This window comes from Lithobates pipiens, unplaced genomic scaffold (assembly GCF_037356315.1).
Source record: "Lithobates pipiens isolate NorthernLeopardFrog02 unplaced genomic scaffold, aLitPip1_a1.2 Scaffold_3, whole genome shotgun sequence".
Taxonomy (NCBI): Eukaryota; Metazoa; Chordata; class Amphibia; order Anura; family Ranidae; genus Lithobates; species Lithobates pipiens.
The window spans coordinates 283622904-283641076 of record NW_027507790.1 but is presented as its reverse complement, the minus strand read 5'-3'; positions in this window follow the sequence as shown (position 1 = coordinate 283641076).

Genomic DNA, 18173 nt, shown 5'->3' with positions numbered 1-18173 from the left:
CAGAGAAAATGTCCATTGTATCCAGATTGGCTCCATATGCCCCCTATAGACCAGAGAGCAGCCTGAGAGCCCAACGGGGTTCCCACCATCCCTGTGCCGAGTTCCCGGGTCTGTACACCCGCTGTGCCCATTATGAGGGGTTCCCACCATCCCTGTGCTGAGTTCCCAGGTCTGTACACCTGCTGTGCCCATTATGAGGGGTTCCCACCATCCCTGTGCCGAGTTCCCGGGTCTGTACACCCGCTGTGCCCATTATGAGGGGTTCTCACCATCCCTGTGCTGAGTTCCCGGGTCTGTACACCCGCTGTGCCCATTATGAGGGGTTCCCACCATCCCTGTGCTGAGTTCCCGGGTCTGTACACCCGCTGTGCCCATTATGAGGGGCTCCCACTATCCCTGTGCTGAGTTCCCGGGTCTGTACACCCGCTGTGCCCATTATGAGGGGTTCCCACCATCCCTGTGCTGAGTTCCCGGGTCTGTACACCCGCTGTGCCCATTATGAGGGGCTCCCACCATCCCTGTGCTGAGTTCCCGGGTCTGTACACCCGCTGTGCCCATTATGAGGGGCTCCCACCATCCCTGTGCTGAGTTCCCGGGTCTGTACACCCGCTGTGCCCATTATGAGGGGTTCCCACCATCCCTGTGCTGAGTTCCCGGGTCTGTACACCCGCTGTGCCCATTATGAGGGGTTCCCACCATCCCTGTGCTGAGTTCCCAGGTCTGTACACCTGCTGTGCCCATTATGAGGGGTTCCCACCATCCCTGTGCCGAGTTCCCGGGTCTGTACACCCGCTGTGCCCATTATGAGGGGTTCTCACCATCCCTGTGCTGAGTTCCCGGGTCTGTACACCCGCTGTGCCCATTATGAGGGGTTCCCACCATCCCTGTGCTGAGTTCCCGGGTCTGTACACCCGCTGTGCCCATTATGAGGGGCTCCCACCATCCCTGTGCTCAGTTCCCGGGTCTGTACACCCGCTGTGCCCATTATGAGGGGTTCCCACCATCCCTGTGCTGAGTTCCCGGGTCTGTACACCCGCTGTGCCCATTATGAGGGGCTCCCACCATCCCTGTGCTGAGTTCCCGGGTCTGTACACCCGCTGTGCCCATTATGAGGGGCTCCCACCATCCCTGTGCTGAGTTCCCGGGTCTGTACACCCGCTGTGCCCATTATGAGGGGTTCCCACCATCCCTGTGCTGAGTTCCCGGGTCTGTACACCCGCTGTGCCCATTATGAGGGGTTCCCACCATCTCTGTGCCGAGTTCCCGGGTCTGTACAGCCGCTGTGTCCATTATGAGGGGTTCCCACCATCCCTGTGCTGAGTTCCCGGGTCTGTACACCCGCTGTGCCCATTATGAGGGGTTCCCACCATCCCTGTGCTGAGTTCCCGGGTCTGTACACCCGCTGTGCCCATTATGAGGGGTTCCCACCATCCCTGTGCCGAGTTCCCGGGTCTGTACACCCGCTGTGCCCATTATGAGGGGTTCCCACCATCCCTGTGCCGAGTTCCCGGGTCTGTACACCCGCTGTGCCCATTATGAGGGGTTCCCACCATCCCTGTGCTGAGTTCCCGGGTCTGTACACCCGCTGTGCCCATTATGAGGGGTTAATTTTGTTTATTGAAAATCTTACAAACAACAACTTATATACAATAAAACCATAATAAATAAATAAAACATATTTACAAAATAATTGAATATAATTATACAAACCAGAAAGAACAAGAACAAAATAAACGGTGAAAACTAAATTGCACACAACATAATCCCTATGGGAGAGCCAGACTAAGGAACATCACCGTCACCATGCATGTAGCCTTTTATCAAAATTACATTGGATCTGAAAATCTAAGGGAGTGAAAGAAGAATACAAAGAAAGCCGCACACCCCGAGATCAACAGGCAGCCGCTACAGAGCCCTGATATTCCTCCACGCCTTTATCCAGGCCTCCTGCTGCCACCTGTCTTTCTCAAGACCCCGAATCTTCCCAACCTCACCACGTAAGGATACCTGACACCGTGCACTCCACGTGAAATAACGGACTACTAAAGTAACTAAAAAAAGGGTTTCCAAATCATAATCCCGACGAGTCTGGAAAGCCCCATACACCCACTCTGCATAACTCATATGGGGGAGGAAGGGTATACTCAGAGCCCTCCCCACCCTCTTGTACACCTCTATATTAAAAGGGCACTGAAGTAGAAAGTGATCCATGGACTCCACCACTCCTCCACACTCTACTCTCAGGCAGCCCCGATCACTCATGGAAAGAAACTTCAAGTTGCCCTTCACATATAGTTTTCCATGAAAGGCAAGCCAAGCCTGATCCCTAAACTTCATTGGGATTCTCTCCAAATTAATCAACCGCAAACCCACCCCCAAAACCAGGCTTGGGCAATCCCTCAAGGCCAGTGGCTCGCAAAAAGCAGAGCTCATGATCCGCTTCTCAAGAAGTTTCCTTGGAAGAGATCTGACTTCTCCTGCCGTTACTTGCCACTGCCGAAGCATTTTCAAACACGGGGCAACATAAGCCGGGAGCTTATCATGCTTGACCCTCAGGCTTTTCACTGGCCCACCATTTTCCCAGTCTCGCAGAAAGGGCCTAAACCAGGACTGGAAAATACCAACCCACCCAGGCGGTCTCTCTGCCAACATGTTACCAAGATTGTACTTCACAAACATCAGAGAGAAAAAGACTACAGGGTTGATCATCCCTAGACCACCCTCCCGCCTAGAAAGGTAAGTCACATTCCTTTTGACAAGGTTTATTCTGTTCCCCCATAACAGCTGGAAGAAACAAGTATAGACCCTGGTATAGAGAGAAGCTGGCAAAACGCAAACAAAACTGACATATAGAAAAATCGGAATCAGGTAAGTCTTGATCAGATCAACCTTTTCCCTCAAGGAAAGCTGCCAACCTTTCCAGCTTGCCACCTTGGCATCGGCATTCTCCAGCCTGTTCACCCAATTTGCATGACCATAGTCACCTGGGCCAAATTCAATGCCTAGAACTCTCATTTTTTGCTGGGGTTCCGGGAAGTCATCCGGGAGAACAAAGCTCTCACCTTCCACGCCCATCCAGAAAGCTTCACACTTGTCCTGGTTGACCTTTGAACCTGATGCCTCTGAATACTGCGTTATCACTGAGACCACCTCCTGCGCCTCCCCAGTCCCAGAGACAAAAACAGAAACATCATCAGCATAGGCCACAACTTTCAAAGGAGGCTCACCAGCGATGCCCAAAGGTACCCCACACAATGGCCCATTCTCCAGCCTTCTAATGAAGGGGTCAATTGCAAATGCATATAACAGAGGACTCAATGGGCACCCCTGATGCACACCCGAGCCGACCACAAAGGGTTGCCCGACCCAACCATTAACTAGCGGAAAGCTTTCAGCCCCTTTGTACAAAATCTTGAGCCAATCAATGAAACCCCCCTCCAGGCCATATCTGCCAAGAAGGAGCCATAAGTATTCATGATTAACCCGATCAAAGGCCTTAGCCTGATCCAATGTCAGCAAAAATTTACCCCAACCAGCAGCCCTACAACGCTCCAAGGCCTCCCGGACGGCTAACACTGCTGAGAAAGTGCTTCTACCTTGGACCGAGCAGTGCTGGTGGTGAGATAACAAACGGCCTGCCACTGGTGATAATCGCCAGAAAAAAATCTTTGCCAGTATCTTTCTATCGACATTAAGAAGGCTAATGGGGCGCCAATTCTCAATCGTCGAAGGATCTTTACCCTTTGACAGAAGGATCACTGCAGATTGCCTCATGGAGGGAGGGAGAGAACCCTCATACAAACAGCCATTAAAAACCTCCGCAAGGTAGGGAGCCAGGATCGTCTTAAAACATTTATAAAATTCAGCTGTCAACCCATCTGGCCCTGGCGTTTTCTTGATGGCCAGTTTATCAATAGCCTGGACTACCTCATCTGCAGTGATTTCATCTGTCAAATTCATCAAAGGAACATTACTTTCCAGTCCTGGTGTAGAGTCCAAAAAACCCAACATCCTTGTCTGATCAAGGTTCCTTCCTCCCAGGAGATCGGCATAGTATGACCTGACCACCTCCAGGATCCCTGACCTAGACTTCGTCAGAGAGGGGTTATGAGGGGTTCTCACCATCCCTGTGCTGAGTTCTCAGATCTGTACACCCGCTGTGCCCATTAGGTGTGACTAGGCCTCAGCCAGTGGAAGATACCAGGCTTGGCCCAAGGAGAGAAGAGTCCCTGTCTGCCTTTAGAGGGAGGATTGTCATTAAGCTGAAATGAATTGAGAAGGAAGAGGAGAAATTGATTGTTTTGATGGCTGAATTCAGGGAGAAGAAACAGATTTGTGCCAGTATAGTGTACAGTAAGAAGAGACCGGCTCTGAGGCCTGAGTTGAAGGACTTGGAACAAGTTGTGAGGAAGCAGAAGGAACCGCCGAGCTCTCTGAAGGAGAATAGAGGAATATTTAAGGAGAAATATAGAAATGAGGAACGTTTCAGCTGAATGAGTAGAGGAGCCGCTTCCTGCATGGAGGGTGATCCAATCAGTGAGGAGATGCCGGTACCGGCAGAGTCAGCGGAGAGTGAGGAGGTGGGCCCAGAGGATGAGCCCGGAGGATGAGTTCGGAAGATGAGCCCAGAGGATGAGCCCGGAGGATGAGTTCGGAAGATGAGCCCAGAGGTTGAGCCCGGAGGATGAGCCCGGAGGATAAGCCCGGAGGATGAGTTCGGAAGATGAGCCCAGAGGATGAGTTTGGAGGATAAGCCCAGAGGAGGAGCTCAGAGGATGAGCCCGGAGGATGAGTTCGGAGGATGAGCTTGGAGGATGAGCCCGGAGGATGAGCCCAGAGGAGGAGCTCAGAGGATGAGCCCGGAGGATGAGCCCGGAGGATGAGCCCAGAGGATGAGTTTGGAGGATAAGCCCAGAGGAGGAGCTCAGAGGATGAGCCCGGAGGATGAGCCCGGAGGATGAGCCCGGAGGATAAGTTCGGAGGATGAGCTTGGAGGATGAGTTCGGAGGATGAGCTTGGAGGATAAGTTCGGAGGATGAGCTTGGAGGATGAGTTCGGAGGATGAGCTTGGAGGATAAGTTCGGAGGATGAGCTTGGAGGATGAGTTCGGAGGATGAGCCCAGAGGAGGAGCTCAGAGGATGAGCCCGGAGGATGAGCCCGGAGGATGAGCCCGGAGGATGAGCCCAGAGGATGAGTTTGGAGGATAAGCCCAGAGGAGGAGCTCAGAGGATGAGCCCGGAGGATGAGCCCGGAGGATAAGTTCGGAGGATGAGCTTGGAGGATGAGTTCGGAGGATGAGCCCGGAGGAGGAGCTCAGAGGAGGAGCTCAGAGGATGAGCCCGGAGGATGAGCCCGGAGGATAAGTTCGGAGGATGAGCTTGGAGGATGAGTTCGGAGGATGAGCCCGGAGGAGGAGCTCAGAGGAGGAGCTCAGAGGATGAGCCCGGAGGATGAGCCCGGAGGATAAGTTCGGAGGATGAGTTCGGAGGATGAGCTCGGAGGATGAGCCCGGAGGAGGAGCTCAGAGGATGAGTTCGGAGGATGAGTCCGGAAGAGGAGCCCGGAGGATGAGCCCGGAGGATGAGCTCGGAGGATGAGTTCGGAGGATGAGTCCGGAAGAGGAGCCCGGAGGATGAGCTCGGAGGATGAGTTCGGAAGATGAGCTCGGAGGATGAGCTCGGAGGATGAGTTCGGAGGATGAGCTCGGAGGATGAGTTCGGAAGATGAGCTTGGAGGATGAGCTCGGAGGATGAGTTCGGAGGATGAGTTCGGAGGATGAGTTCGGAGGATGAGTTCGGAGGATGAGTTTGGAGGATGAGCCCGGAGGAGGAGCTCAGAAGATGAGTCCGGAAGAGGAGCCCGGAGGATGCGCTCAGAGGATGAGCCCGGAGGATGAGCCCGGAAGATGAGCCCGGAGGATGAGCTCGGAGGATGAGTTCAGAGGATGAGCTTGGAGGATGAGCTCGGAGGATGAGCCCGGAGGATGAGTTCAGAGGATGAGCTTGGAGGATGAGCTCGGAGGATGAGCCCGGAGGATGAGCCCGGAGGATGAGCCCGGAGGATGAGCCCGGAGGATGAGCTCGGAGGATGAGTTCGGACGATGAGCCCGGACGATAAGCTCGGAGGATGAGTTCGGAGGATGAGTTCAGAGGATGAGCCCGGACGATGAGCCCGGACGATGAGCTCGGAGGATGAGTTCGGAGGATGAGCCCGGCTCTTTAGCCACTTCGCCCAGTCATAGGCCTATCCAGGGTGCCCATCCTTTCATGATATGCTCTTGCTATGCCTTTGTCCATCTAATGTCACCAGCTACAGTGCCACCTAGTGACAGAAGAGAGAGGAGCAGCAATTAGAGAGGAATCAGTGGATCTCCTAGCAATTAGTCAGAAATTAGTTCTCATCCTAAACATCCCTAAAGAGTTAACCTCTATGAATGGCGGATGGAAAACGTCCATCTTAATTAGCGGGGGAGGGGGACACGGGGGGGGGCGCACCCCTCGCTCTCCTAAATCATCTTTTCAAACACAATTAGAACTGTTTGCAAACTCTGTCAGATCTGCAGAAGAATGCGATGTAATCCAACGCCGCTCGTTAGCCGCGGCGGATGCCAGCGCCGATCTTTAACCACGTTACCGCGCTGACAAACAATCCGGGGGGTCAGATTGGAGGATCTTAGAATAAACTTCCAGATTGGAAACAAATCCGCCCTGCGAGCGCGCGGCGCCCGGCCTGTGCCCACCAATGATACGGCTCAGAGATTGTCCATCGTGCTGGTAAATCGCTGCAGCTAATGGGCTTCATCTACATGGGGGACATAAAGGAGAACTAAAGGAAAAACCTTTTTTTGGTGTAGTAATTGAGGGTTCTAACCTCAGGTGTCCCCATTGGAAGATTTCCCCTCACTTCCTGTTCTGGTGACAACCCAACATTTGTGCTTTTCTTTTACTTCCGATGAACAAGTAGAGAGGAAACATTTCCCTAATGGGGACGCAGACAGCAATAAAACCTGACAGGGGGTCTCATCCCTGGCCCCTCCCATCAGTCTTGGCCCCTCCCTTCAGTTTTATATCCTCCCCTGGCCCCTCCCAACAGTCTGCAATTACTGATGCTGAAGAGTCACCAGAAGTCATTGGATATTTTGACAAGTTTCCTGTTTGGACAAAACAAATCAGATCCTCGGAGACCCCCTCCCCCTCCCCCTCGGGGCCCGACCTTCTCTATCCCACCCCCTCCCTCCTCTCCCCTCCCCCTAGGGGCCCAACCTTCTCTATCCCACCCCCTCCCTCCTCTCCTCTCCCCTCCCCCTAGGGGCCCGACCTTCTCTATCCCACCCCCTCCCTCCTCTCCCCTACCCATTGGGGCCCAATCTTCTCTATCCCACCCCCTCCCTCCTCTCCCCTCCCCCTAGGGGCCCAACCTTCTCTATCCCACCCCCCTCACCCTAGGGGCCCAACCTTCTCTATCCCACCCCCCTCCCTCCTCTCCCCTCACCCTGGCCCTAGGGCCCCAACCTTCTCTATCCCACCCCCCTCCCTCCACTGCCTTCCCCCTCCCCCTAGGGGCCCGACCTTCTCTATCCCACCCCACCCCCTAGGGGCCCTGCCTTCTCTATCCCAGTCCCCCTTTACATCAGAGTCCACAGAGTTCCCCTTTACATCAGAATCCACAGAGTTCCCCTTTACATCAGAGTCCACAGAGTTCCCCTTTACATCAGAGTCCACAGAGTTCCCCTTTACATCAGAGTCTACAGAGTTCCCCTTTACATCAGAATCCACAGAGTTCCCCTTTACATCAGAGTCCACAGAGTTCCCTTTTACATCAGAATCCACAGAGTTCCCCTTCACTATAAGGGGAGCTCTGGGAACCCTGATCTAAGGGGGAACTCTGTGGACTCTGATGTAAAGGGTGCTCTGAGAACACCGATTCCCCTTAGTGTACTCACTTAGAGGCAGGAGAGAGAAGGGGAGACTTCAGTCACAGACAGGGATGGATGGTGAGCTCACTCAACCCTTGGCAGTCACCACCTCTCATACAGATGGATCTGAGGCTGCTGGACTTCAAGTGTCCTGGTATCAGGTGGTCTGAATATTGTGTCCAGGCATCAGGCGGTCTGAATATTGTGTCCGGGTATCAGGCGGTCTGAATATTGTGTCCAGGCATCAGGCGGTCTGAATATTGTGTCCAGGCATCAGGTGGTCTGAATATTGTGTCCAGGTATCAGGCGGTCTGAATATTGTGTCCGGGTATCAGGCGGTCTGAATATTGTGTCTGGGCATCAGGCGGTCTGAATATTGTGTCCAGGTATCAGGTGGTCTGAATATTGTGTCCGGGTATCAGGCGGTCTGAATATTGTGTCCGGGTATCAGGCGGTCTGAACATTGTGTCCGGGTATCAGGCGGTCTGAATATTGTGTCTGGGTATCAGGAGGTCTGAATATTGTGTCCGGGTATCAGGCGGTCTGAATATTGTGTCCGGGCATCAGGCAGTCCGAATATTGTGTCCGGGCATCAGGCGGTCCGAATATTGTGTCCGGGTATCAGGCGGTTGAATATTGTGTCCGGGTATCAGGCAGTCTGAATATTGTGTCTGGGTATCAGGCGGTTGAATATTGTGTCCGGGTATCAGGTGGTCTGAATATTGTGTCCGGGTATCAGGCGGTTGAATATTGTGTCCGGGTATCAGGCGGTCTGAATATTGTGTCCGGGCATCAGGCGGTCTGAATATTGTGTCCAGGTATCAGGCGGTCTGAATATTGTGTCCGGGTATCAGGCGGTCTGAATATTGTGTCTGGGTATCAGGAGGTCTGAATATTGTGTCCGGGTATCAGGCGGTCTGAATATTGTGTCCGGGCATCAGGCAGTCCGAATATTGTGTCTGGGCATCAGGCGGTCCGAATATTGTGTCCGGGTATCAGGCGGTTGAATATTGTGTCCGGGTATCAGGCGGTTGAATATTGTGTCCGGGTATCAGGCAGTCTGAATATTGTGTCTGGGTATCAGGCGGTTGAATATTGTTTCCGGGAATCAGGCGGTTGAATATTGTGTCCGGGTATGAGGTGGTCTGAATATTGTTTCCGGGTATCACTCCGGCTGATTTGTTGATTAAAGTTCTTTGTATTTTATACGGACAGAAGATTCTGATTGTAAATACAAATAAGGAAAGAAATAGAAGCAAAGCACCCGCAGGATGATCAGCACAGGAATATATTATATATGAATCTATATTGTTATTATTAATGATTATCTTCATTTATTTTTATGATAATCTATCGAAAGATTATTGATTATAATTTTTCCAGGTCCCCTCCCCCGCTCTCTACGGACTCGCTCCCGGCGGTGGGATGATTTTTCAGGCGGATGCTCGGTGACGGTTTGGAAGTTTCGGCCCCCGCGGACGACCTCCGAATACTTCCTATCTCCCTCCACATCTCGGAGAGCAGAACGCGAATCGCAGAACCGGGCAAGACGCCGACTCAGCGGTCCTTCCGTGTAAATACACAACGCTTCAGGAATCGGACGCAGTGTTTATCCCGCAGCCAATCACGATTATCCGCCAGGGAGGGATGAAAGGAGCCGCAAATGGGAAGCGACAGAGGTCACGCCGGGTCGTGGCTCGCGCCGCGGCGAAAAGCAACCGAGCGGCTGGAGAATTCGCTGTGTTTAGGGAGCAATCAGACATTGCCGGCCCGGCAATCAGAGAACACCGCGAAAATGAGCGGACCGCGGGAAATACGACACTCAGCATATTCCTCGCCAACATGGCGCAATCTACAGGAGGCAGCAGTCATCTCTGTACACCACTGCGATATATGTCAGCGCTATATACATATATATAGAGAGAGAACACAAATAAACAAATAAATGAAAGTTAACCTAGAACTCCATATAGACTGAGCACCCTATATGGGTCTATATATAGGCTGAGCACAGTATAAGTGTCTATATACAGGCTGAGAGCACTATGGGGTCTATATATAGGCTGAGAGCACTATGGGGTCTATATATAGACTGAGTGCACTATAGGGGTCTATATATAGGCTGAGAGCACTATGGGGTCTATATATAGGCTGAGAGCACTATGGGGCCTATATATAGGCTGAGAGCACTATGGGGTCTATATATAGGCTGAGTGCACTATAGGGGTCTATATATAGGCTGAGAGCACTATGGGGTCTATATATAGGCTGAGAGCATTTTGGGGTCTATATATAGGCCGAGTGCACTATAGGGGTCTATATATAGGCTGAGAGCACTATGGGGTCTATACATAGGCTGAGAGCACTATGGGGTCTATATATAGGCTGAGTGCACTATAGGGGTCTATATATAAGCTGAGCACACTATAGGGGTCTATATAAAGGCTGAGCAGACTATAGGGGTCTCTATATAGGCTGAGCGCACTATAGGGGTCTCTATATAGTCTGAGCACACTATAGGGGTCTCTATATAGGCTGAGTGCACTATAGGGGCCTCTATATAGGTTGAGAGCACTATAGGGGTCTATATACAGGCTAAGCACACTTTAGGGGTCTATATATAGGCCTAGCACACTATAGGGGTCTATATATAGATTGAGCGCACTATAGGGTCTATATATAGGCCGAGCGCACTATAGGGGTTTATATATAGACCGAGCGCACTATAGGGATCTATTAATATGTCGAGCACAGTATAGGGGTCTATATATAGACCGAGCGCACTATAGGGATCTATTAATATGTCGAGCACAGTATAGGGGTCTATATATAGACCGAGCGCACTATAGGGGTCTATAAATATGCCGAGCACACTATAGGGGTCTATATATAGACCGAGCACACTATAGGGGTCTATATATAGACCAAGCGCACTATAGGGGTCTATATATAGACCGATCACAGTATAGGGGTCTATATATAGACAGAGTGCAACTATAGGGGTCTATATATAGGCCAATCACACTATAGAGGTCTATATATAGACCAAGTGCACTATAGGGGTCTATACATAGGCCAATCGCACTATAGGGGTCAAATATATAGACCATGCGCACTATAGGGGTCTATACATAGTCTAGCCGCACTATAGGGGTCTCTATATAGGCTGAGCGCACTATAGGGGGTTTCTATATAGACCGAGTGCACTATAGGGGTTTATATATAGACTGAGCGCACTATAGGGGGTCTATATATAGACCGAGCGCACTATAGGGGGTCTATATATATAGGCCAAGCACAGTATAGGGGTCTATATATAGACCGAGCGCACTATAGGGGGTCTATATATAGACCGATCGCAGTATAGGGGGCTATATATAGACCGAGCGCACTATAGGGGTCTATATATAGGCTGAGCACACTATAGGGGACTCTATATAGGCTGAGTGCACTATAAGGGTCTCTATATAGGCTGAGCGCACTATAGGGGTTTATATATAGACCGAACGCACTATAGGGGTTTATATATAGACCGAGCTCAGTATAGGGGTCTATATATGAGAGCACTATGGTGGGTGGGGAGTGTATGGTGGGGGTGGAGCCTATGGAGGGGGTGGAGTGTATGGTGGGGGTGGAGTCTATGGTGGGTGTGGAGTCTTTGGAGGGGGTGGAGGGTATGGTGGTGTGGAGACTATGGAGGGGGTGGAGTCTATGGTGGGGGGGAGTGTATGGAGAAGGTGGAGTGTATGGTGGGGGGTGGAATGTATGGTGGGTGTAGGATTGTATAGTGGGGTGGAGTCTATGAAGGGGGTGGAGTCTATGAAGGGGGTGAAGTCTATGGTGGAGGTGGAGTCTATGGTGGGGTGGAGTCTATGGTGAGGGTGGAGTGTATTTTGGGGAGTGGAGTTTATGGAGGAGATGGGGGTCTATGGTGGTTGTGGAGTGTATGGAGGGGGTGGAGTCTATGGAGGGGGTGGAGTGTATGGTGAGGTGGAGTGTAAGGTGGGGGGTGGAGTCTGTGGGGGTAGGAGTCTATGGGGGTGGAGTGTATGGTGGGGAGGAGTCTATGGAGGGGGTTGTGACGGAACCGATCCCACACTCCGGTTGAGTGTTTCCGTCTATATACCGCTTCCTAAGTCCTGGAACACAAGTCCAATGGATCTGGCTATAGGAACCCCCAAGAACTAGACGACACCAGTCTTAGGAGTACATCAGGAATGACTTTTATTTGAGATCTCACACAAAATATATATACAGCGGGGTGACTAAAACCTAACCTAATTAGCATGAGCTAATTATCTAATCAACACTCAGACTAGTTTGACTGAAGGGATAAGACTTTTCGGCTCCTAGCTCACAATTCAATAAACATTACTATAAACATAAACAAAGGATTAATTAGCACAAACAACAACGTTTGGAATGTCCTTACAAGCCAGACTAGACTCATTTACACAACAGACAGGTGGCTGGAGTTGATGACATTAGCATCTGGCAGTGTGTGTCCCAACATGAGACAACACACATTATATATACACATATACAGCATTAAATCTGACTAGCACAGATTATAGTGGGGTCCTCATTCACCCCGTGCCCCTTAAAATCCAGGGCCCATAATCGATCGGCAAGAGGCTCGCATTCAGTCCTCTCAAAAAGCCTGTGTCCTGGCTAGGTCTGTCACAGGGGTGGAGTGTATGTTGGGGTTGAGTGTATGGAGGGGGTGAAGTCTATGGAGAGGTGGAGTGTAAGGTGGGGGTGGAGTCTGTAGGGGGAGGAGTCTATAGAGGGGGTGGGGTTTATGGAGGGAGTGGGGTGTATGTGGGGTGGAGTCTATGGAGGGGGTGGAGTGTATGGTGGGGTGGAGTCTATGGAGGGGTGGAGTGTAAGGTGGGGGTGGAGTCTGTAGGGGAGGAGTCAGTATAGGGGGTGGGGTCTATGGAGGGGTGGAGTGTATGGTGGGGTGGAGTCTATGGAGGGGTGGAGTGTAAGGTGGGGGGGGGAGTCTGTGGAGGGAGGAGTCTGTGGAGGGGGTGGAGTGTATAGAGGGGTGGAGTGTATGGTGGTGTCAGAAACCATGAATCAGACTGAGACAAAAGTATAGTTAAATCTCACTTGTTTAATAATAATAATCAAAGAAGTGTAAACAGAGTAAACGTAGTGAAAACAACCAAAGTTCAGGAAGCAGAACGGATAGTCAGACAAGCCAAACATCAGAAAGCCAGAGATGAGCGTAGTAGAACAGCAAGCAGGATCTGGAGCCAGAAGGAATGTCAGCAAAGCAAGTCTTGAATAGGATCGCAGGAGTTTCTGTGATGTGACCAAGGCAAAGGCAGAGATCCTCTGGGCTGGAGGGCTTAAGTAGGCAGGACTGACGAGCAGGATATCATCAACAGCTGAGTCACTGTGGAGAGATAGCAGCTGGCAATTAGCCGACACCTGAGTAGCCAGCTCAGAGAAGGGACAGTATCCCCTCCTCAATGACCCCTCCCCCTCAGAGGACCACCAGGCTTGACGGGAAATTGTCTGTGGAAATCACAGAGGAGGACAGGGGCATGTATGTCCGAAGATGAGACCCGAGAGCGTTCCTCCGGACCGTACCCCTTCCAATGCACCAGGTACTGTATGCGCCCTTGGAACCTAAAAAACAATGGACTGAACTTCATACTCCTTATGGTTCTCAACTTGTACAGGGTGAGGACGTGGCACCGAGGTGGTAAATCGGTTACAGACCAAAGGTTTCAATAAGGAGACATGAAACACATTTGAGATGCGCATACTAGGAGGAAGGTCCAACGCGTAAGCTACTGGGTTAATCCTGCGAAGAATACGGAAAGGCCCAATAAACCGAGGTGAGAACTTCAGTGAGGGAACACGAAGCCGGAGGTTGCGAGATGACAGCCAGACCCTGTCCCCAACCTGGTAGGAAGGTGCTGGCAGGCGTCTGCGGTCAGCATGGAGTCTGTACCTATCATTAGCATGACGCAAAGCCTCCTGGACTTGTACCCAAGTGGAACGAAGACCACGGAGATGCTCCTCTAACGCAGGAATACTCTGCGGAAGAAACGAGTCAGGCAACATGGAAGGTTGGAAACCATAATTCACCATAAATGGAGACAATCGGGAGGCAGAATTCAAGGCACTGTTGTGAGCAAACTCTGCCCAAGGTAATAGGTCAGACCAGTTGTTATGATGGTCAGAAATATAGCAACGTAGGAATTGCTCCAAGGACTGATTGGCTCGTTCTGCGGCCCCATTAGACTGCGGGTGATACGCAGAAGAGAACGCAAGCTGGATTCCCAACTGTGCACAAAAGGCTCGCCAGAACCAGGAGACAAACTGACCGTCCCTGTCCGAGACAATCACCTTGGGTAGCTCAAGTAAGCGAAAGATCTCCTGAGAAAAAATGAAAGCCAGTTCCTTAGAGGGGGCAACTTCTTAAGTGGAATACAATGACACATCTGTGAGAACCGGTCAACCACCATAAGGATAACAGTGTTGCCCTGGGAGTTGGGCAATTCCACAATGAAATCCATAGACAGGTGAGTGCAGGGCCTCTCTCCATTGGGTATGGGTTGTAGGAGGCCCACTGGAAGGTGTGGTGGAGTCTTACTCTGAGCACACACTGGACAGGCAGCTATGAAGGCAATAACATCATCCCATAGACTAGGCCACCAGAATTGTTGGGAGATGGCCCAAATGAGTTGATTCTTCCCAGGGTGGCCAGCTGCCTTGGGAGAATGGTAAGTCTGGAGCACGGCAGTACGGAGACTCTCTGGGACAAAGCAGCGGTCACAAGGTTTATCAGGAGGAACATGGACCTGAGCAGCAAGAATTTTGTCCCCCAAAGGAGAAGTAAGACTGGAGAGAACCGTAGCCAAGATACGATCAGGAGGAATCATAGGAACCGGAACCGACTCCGACTTGGAAGTGGAGGAAAATTGTGGTGACAAGGCATCAGCCCTTACATTCTTAGTACCGGGTAAGAATGAGACAATGTAATTAAAGCTCAACAAGAAAAGAGCCCATCGCACTCTTCTGGGAGAGAGTCGCTTAGCCTCAGACAAGAATGTGAGATTCTTATGGTCAGTAAGAATAAGAACGGGCACAGTGGTACCTTCAAGGAGATGTCTCCATTCTTTCAGGGCTAAAATGATCGCCAACAGCTCTCTGTCACCAATCTCATAATTGCACTCAGCAGGTGACAATTTCTTGGAAAAGTAGCCACACGGATGCATAGCGCTCTCAGAGTTAGGACGTTGAGACAGAAGGGCGCCAACTCCAGTCTCAGAAGCATCAACTTCTAGGATAAAAGGCAACGTAGGATCAGGATGTGCCAACACAGGAGCAGAAACAACGGCAGCCTTGAGAGTCTCAAAGGCCTTAATGGACTCCGGAGACCAACTCTCTGGGTTGCCGTCCTTCCTGGTCATATCAGTCAGGGGCTTGACCAGAGATGAGAAGTTATGAATAAACTTCCGATAGTAGTTGGCAAAGCCCAGGCAACGCTGCAGAGGATGTAAACCCACGGGGTCGAGGCCAATGTAGGACTGCCGACAGTTTCTCTGGGTCCATCGAAAAAACAGCAGTGGAAATGACAGGAATGTAACCTGTTCGTGATGGAACTCGCACTTCTCCAGTTTACAATAGAGATTGTTCTCTCTTAGTTTCTGAAGTACACGACAGACAAAAATTATGGAGGAGTGTATGGTGGGGGAGGAGTGTATGGTGGGGGAGGAGTCTATGGAGGGGTGGAGTGTATGGTGGGGGTGGAGTGTATGGTGGGGGAGGAGTGTATGGTGGGGGTGGAGTGTATGGTGGGGGTGGAGTCTATGGAGGGGTGGAGTGTATGGTGGGGGTGGAGTGTATGGTGGGGGAGGAGTGTATGGTGGTGGAGGAGTTTATGGAGGGGTGGAGTGCATGGTGCGGGAGGAGTCTATGGAGGGGTGGAGTGTATGGTGGGGGAGGAGTCTATGGAGGGGTGGAGAGTATGGTGGGGGAGGAGTCTATGGAGGGGTGGAGTGTATGGTGGGGGAGGAGTCTATGGAGGGGTGGTGTGTATGGTGGGGGAGGAGTGTATGGTGGGGGAGGAGTCTATGGAGGGTGGAGTGTATGGTGGGGGAGGAGTGTATGGTGGGGGAGGAGTCAATGGAGGGGTGGGTTGTATGGTGGGGGTGGAGTGTATGGTGGGGGAGGAGTCTATGGAGGGGTGGAGTGTATGGTGGGAGTGGAGTGTATGGTGGGGGAGGAGTCTATGGAGGGGTGGAGTGTATGGTGGGGGTGGAGTGTATGGTGGGGGGGAGTCTATGGAGGGGTGGAGTGTATGGTGGGGGTGGAGTGTATGGTGGGGTGGAGACTATGGTGGGGGTGGAGTCTATGGTGGGGGAGGAGTCTATGGTGGGGGAGGAGTGTATGATGGGGAGGAGTCTATGGAGGGGTGGAGTGTTTGGTGGGGGACGAGTCTATGGTGGGGTGGAGTGTATGGTGGGGGAGGCGTGTATGGTGGGGGAGGCGTATATGGTGGGGGAGGAGTCTATGGAGGGGTGGAGTGTATGGTGGGGGAGGAGTCTATGGAGGGGTGGAGTGTATGGTGGGGGAGGAGTCTATGGAGGGGTGGAGTATATGGTGGGGTGGAGTATATGGTGGGGGTGGAGTGTATGGTGGGGGCGGAGTGTGTGGTGGGGGAGGAGTCTATGGAGGGTGGAGTGTATGGTGGGGAGGAGTGTATGGTGGGGGAGGAGTCTATGAAGTGGAGGAGTGTATGGTGGGGGTGAGGTGTATGGTGGGGGAGGAGCATATGGAGGTGGTGGAGTGTATGGTGGGAGAGGAGTCTATGAAGGGGTGGAGTGTATGGTGGGGGAGGAGTCTATGGAGGGGTGGAGTGTATGGTGGGGGAGGAGTCTATGGAGGGGTGGAGTGTATGGTGGGGGAGGAGTTTATGTAGGGGTGGAGTGTATGGTGGGGGAGGAGTGTATGGTGGGGGGAGGAGTCTATGGAGGGGAGGAGTGTATGGTGGGGGAGGAGTCTATGGAGGTGGTGGAGTGTATAGTGGGGGAGGAGTGTATGGTGGGGGGAGGAGTCTATGGAGGGGAGGAGTGTATGGTGGGGGAGGAGTCTATGGAGGGGTAGAGTGTATGGTGGGGGAGGAGTGTATGGAGGGGTGGAGTGAATGGTGGGGAGGAGTGTATGGTGGGGGAGGAGTCTATGGAGGTGGTGGAGTGTATGGTGGAGGAGGAGTCTATGGAGGGGTGGAGTGTATGGTGGGGGAGGAGTGTATGGAGGGGTTGAGTGTATGGTGGGGGAGGAGTCTATGGAGGGGGTGGAGTGCACATACATTTTGTAAGTATTCGTTGATTTTGGCCGGTGTCCTATCATATAGTGTCCCCCATCGGATAGTGTCCGCTGTGTAGTGCGCATGCGCAGTACACAGCACACACAGATTCCAAAAATAGCCGAGGATGGACGGCGCCAGCGCCGTGATTCCAGGTTCTATCGCCACCATCCAAGTGGACATAGCATAGGAATATAAAAGAGCCGAGCGCAGTGAGGGGCCCTCTAATTTTCCCAGCCCTATGTCCGCTTGGATGGTGGGGCTTCCACCTCCACTCACGGCACAGGCGCCGTTCATCTTCAGAGATTTTCCGAAGCTTCTTCTGCCGGGGCGGACACTATATGATGGCCGGACACTATCTGCCAGAACACCGAACTTCAGACACTGAAGAGATGAATGACGCATTGCGCATGCGCGGTTTGAACCTCCAGCTGATTCCACATCACAGGAAGTGAAACGCGTCGTATTTTCTGTCACAACACCGGAATGTCTCCAATCGCGTCTCTTTTGGTATCTTTTGGTGGTCGGACTCGCCGTCCTCTACAGGAAGATTGATCTGGCCACACAGCGGATAAAGAGGACATTTTTGGGCAGCCATTTTGTTGGTTGGCATCGGAGCGCTCATAATATCGCACTCCGGACTCTATTCCAGGTCTGATCACCGATTCATCACAATCTCCGATCTCTGGCGGCTATAAAGAAGTGAAGTGGTTGGAGTTTCTGACGGGTCCCATCAGATTGGGTAACAGAAGTGAAGTCTGAAGAAGTTTTCCATCGCCGCCATCTTGCTACACCCCGCCCTCCTACACAGTCTGACTCCATCTTGTTACACCCGCCGAAGTCATACCGATCACACTCCTCTCATATAATGATGTGGAGGATTTACTGGATGTAGAATTATAAAATGTCAGATCTGCACATTCACC